General features: G+C 30.4%; 1 pseudogene; it reads right to left on the bottom strand.

Moving 5' to 3' along the window:
• Positions 1–3,191: 3,191 nt before the first annotated feature.
• Positions 3,192–3,707, bottom strand: LOC104856733 (annotated as a pseudogene).
• Between the last annotated feature and the right edge of the window lie 849 nt (positions 3,708–4,556).

The raw sequence follows: 4,556 nt of genomic DNA, 5'->3' as shown, positions 1-4,556 counted from the left end.
TGACCCACCTATCTCTCTGCTGGGTATCTTTCCAAAAGAATTAAAAGAATCATACCACAATGATATATGCACACCCATGTTTATATCGGCACAGTTCATAATAGCTAAAACCTGAAAACAACCCAAATGCTCATCACCTGGAGGCTGGATAAAGAAGATGTGTTTTTTTCTATAAAATGGAGTACTACTCAGCCAAAATGAATGGGAAAGTAGAAACATTTATAGCTAAGTGGATGCACATTGAGGCTATACTCTTAGGTGAAATAAATAGGACACACTTGAGTAAATACTGAATAGTTTTTCTGGTGTGAAAAACAAAGTGTAAATAAGGTTCCAATTATAAGTGAAAGTGTGAAACAGGAAGAAAATTGCCAAAGGACAATTGGGAAGGGGAGCAGAATGGAAATAAGGGAAAAGAAAAATTGTAAAAAATGAAAACAAAGTCTTTGTAAATAGGGAAGGATGAAGGGAAGGCTAGAGTGTGGGGAAAAAACAAGAACCAAGTTATATCATGTAAAAGTACAAGATCCCAATGATAAATATAACTCTATTGTTTTCTTTAAATGTACCAATAAATTTAATGGGAAAAAAGGATGAAAAATATGATTTTGATATATTCATATATGAACTTGTATTGCTGTATTCCCAACTGTAGTGTTGGTTTTATGTAGAAGTGAACAGCTACAAAATTATTTTTTACATAAGTTTATTGGTATTTTTAGGTATACAGTACAGTTACATTTATCATTGGGACTTTGTACTTTTTTACATGATGTATCTTTCTTATTTTAACCCATACCTCTGCCCTCCTTTTACCCCTCCAACCTTCCCTATTTACAAAGACTTTGTTTCCATTTTTTCCTTTTCTCACATTTTTGCTTTTTCCTTCTTTCCTTCCCCCTGCCCTTTGCACTGCCAATAATCCTTTAGCCCTTTACTTCCTATTTCACATTATCAATTATACAATTTGAACCTTATTTACACTTTTAGTTTTTCACACCAGAGAAAGTATTTGCTATTTACACATGTGTGTCCTATTTATTTCACTTAAAAGTATGGCTTCAATATGATGCATAGCCTAGAAGTGTAGAAAACAAATCAACCTAAAATCTTGTTTTATCAATATAGTATAAGATTGAATTACTTTCATGATGTTATGTCAGTAATCAATTATACTAAGACAAGTGTAAGGAAGTAGTATATGCTTTATATGTTCAATAAAGAATACACTATAGGGACAGGGATTTACCTCAGTGGCACTGCATCTGCCTGGCAAGTGCAAAGTTCTAATTTTGATTCCTGGTAACCACAAAAATCTAAATAAAAATAAATAAATAAAATAATACACCATAAACAACATTTCAATGACAAGAGAATATGCTGACTTCACATTGGACTGATGTGGTAGCAGTCCATGAAACTAAACACATTATTATTCAAATTTTAAAAAGACAATAAAAGGTTTAGATTTTCATGGCTACTTTATTAAATATTTTTTTCTCTGAAGAAATTACAAAATAGAATCTGGTTTTTAAGATAATTTTCAATACACAACAGATCATTTCTTGTAATGATTTGAAAAATTATGAGAACACATGAACGATGTTAGCCCTTTAAAATTTACATTTGTGAGTACATGTTGACAAGTATTAAAATTTTTATCTGAATTTGAACATTAAAATAAATATAAAACACAAAGATGCAATGTTAATACTGATCTTCCTTGCCTAATTTGATTTAGATATTGTGTAATTTAGTTTTGATAGAAAGAAACTTTCAAAGTTTCATCAGTGTATGTACTATCATTCATTATCATTGTAAGTAGTATCATTCCTTCGCAAAACCTTCACTGAAATTTAAAAAAATGATTTTATGAGTATTCTTTTTTTAATATTTGTAACATGCCATTTTGAATTAATCTTGAAAATTTCAGAGCATGAATGATACATGAACAGAGTAACCAAAAATATGCTTTCATACAGATTAATTTTGTTTATGATTATGACCAAAACACCTTTAACATTTTTAAACACAAATAATATATCATGTCAATCAATTTCTCAATCAAATTCACAAAAGCCTTAAAAAAATTACAATTTATAATTGTTAATACCTTTATGTGGTGGAAGAAGATATAAAAAAAATAAAGAAAATCTCAAACTATTCCTACTCCTGAAATAAAAAGATTTGCAAATTAAGCAAATACCAGTATTGCTTGGAAAGCACTATTAATACTCTCAAATTCACTTTAATTGTTTGACATATATATTACCTCTCTGAATAGACACATTTCATTCAATAGTTTTCACTTCAGAAGAAATCACTGCATAGTTTTAATCACAATTTATGATCAACTGTTTAATGGATTAATAATTTATTCAGTAATTTAGAAACCAATAAAAGAAATAATGTGTTCTTATTGCGTAATTTAATCAATTAGTAAATCCAAGCCAATAATCTGACAGTTGTATAATTTGGGTTACATTTCCATGTATTCTATTGAGAAATATAAAATAAGTATTATTTGTCAGGCTATTTCATTTATTTGTTTTTCTTTTTGAGAGCAGCTCAATGATTTAGTTGGCTGGTTAGTACAATACAGATAACATAGGAAAAGTTACACAATAGCACTTTAACATCAGTGCAGGTCCTTATCTCATTGTGGTAACAACTAAGAGTTTCTGTTATTTGCTTTTCTTAGAACATAAATGAAATTGATTAAATTGAACTTTTTCTATATACACAATACATACACAGCCTTAAGCAAAATACTTTTTGTAAGTAACATTACACTTCAAAATATTGGAAATAGTTTGTGTTGATTTGTATTTTGATTTAATGGAACAAGAAGAGAACACCATTCAATTGGGAATGGTTATAAAAATAATAAAATTATTTAAAGTTCAAACTGTCTTCCTCTCTTTTACTTACCAGAGGCTGTACAATGTCCTAAAAGTATTTATCATAAGAAAAAAATCAGTTACAGCGTTAATAATGCACTTTAGAAAGAACTAATGAGAAAGCAATTTGGAAGGTAGAAACTTCTTCCTTATTTTCAAACAAGTGATCTTAATTTTTCCTCTTTAGAAAGAGTTTAAATCAGTTTATCATAAATATATATATACGATTAATTTTTGCAGCTTTCAGGTAAAATCTAGCCCTGTGTTTATACAAAAATCTATGAGAAGAGGTCAGTAGAGATCATCTAATTTTAAAAATGACATCATCCATTTAAGCCCTTCTCATAATCCCTGACCAGTAAGACCACAGCATGTCTCGATAAGCCACTTGTGATCTTTAATAAAAGTGGGCCTTAAGAACTGAGAGATTTCTGCTACAGTCATGTGTTCTTTAACATCTTTTTATTAGAAAAAGAAGTTATCCAGCATTTCTTAGGTCCTCAAAAGATAGTATTTTGTAGAATTCTTCTCTAGTTACAGAAGTCCTATCTCTGTACTGTCCACAACTATTATGACCTTTGCATTAGTATAGTAAGTGTTCCAGGAAGAGCGAAGAAATTTTTGGCCACCAGTATCCCACATCAGAAAATATGTATTATTATTCACTATCACTTCTACATTATTTTCTACTGTAGACTGCATTATCCAACCAAACAAGGAAAACTCTGTTCCTGGCAATTGAAAAATCTCCATATCCTGGTGTAACAAATTTCCATTCTCTGGCAGCAAAACTCCTCCAGCTACCATGACTGACTAGAGGGAGGCCAAAGCCCAAGCCTCCATTTAAGGCCCCACTGCTGCTGCTGACCAGGCATTCAGCTGGCTCACAAACATCATGGTCCCATTGTCTGTGACAAGCAGCTCTGGCCAACATCCTAACCCTTGTTTTATTTTTAAATGCTTTTCTCTACTTTCTAAAATTTCTGCAGAGGACACATTATTTTTAACACTGCATTTTACTATAATAAAGCCTATTTTTATTTTTAGGGAAGAGGGCTTTCATGGATAGGCCATAAATTTTATGTTCCGTGAAAGCCTTAGATTTCATGATGTGGAGTGGTTGTAATTCCATACAGATTTCAAATAGAAATATTCAGAATTCAGTATTTATACACTGTAAATATTCCAACATTTATGTACTGTAATGAATCACATAATTTATTTAGAAAAATAAAATAGCTTATGTTCTAAAATGAACATGTTTAGAAATCACTGTCATATGAGTTTGGAGCAAAATATCCACAGAAGTGAACATTCCTTATTCAATAGTCTACTGGAAGTAAAATTCCAGATCAGGAGACCTCCTTTCTCAAACAGGAGGACATTATTAAACTTTCCTGTTTAAATTACAATGGGAAAAGTTATTTGAGGGATTAGCTAAGTATTTCCTGATTAAGTCATTTTAATGCCCTAATATTTGTGCCATTAGAATCACATTTTTTTCAATCATTTAAATTTTTTTATTCTATCTTCATGTTTGTTATTTTAATTTCTATCCTTTTAGAACTTAGTATTAAAGCCTTTGAAATTGAAAGGGGTGTTGAGTTTTTCTTCCAGCAGCAAAAAATTGCTTAATAAAACATAATGCATCTGTCC

The sequence above is a fragment of the Fukomys damarensis genome, unplaced genomic scaffold (genome assembly GCF_012274545.1).
Source record: "Fukomys damarensis isolate Sample0158 unplaced genomic scaffold, DMR_v1.0_HiC HiC_scaffold_39, whole genome shotgun sequence".
NCBI classification, from domain to species: domain Eukaryota; kingdom Metazoa; phylum Chordata; class Mammalia; order Rodentia; family Bathyergidae; genus Fukomys; species Fukomys damarensis.
This window is presented reverse-complemented; position numbering and strand designations above follow the sequence as displayed.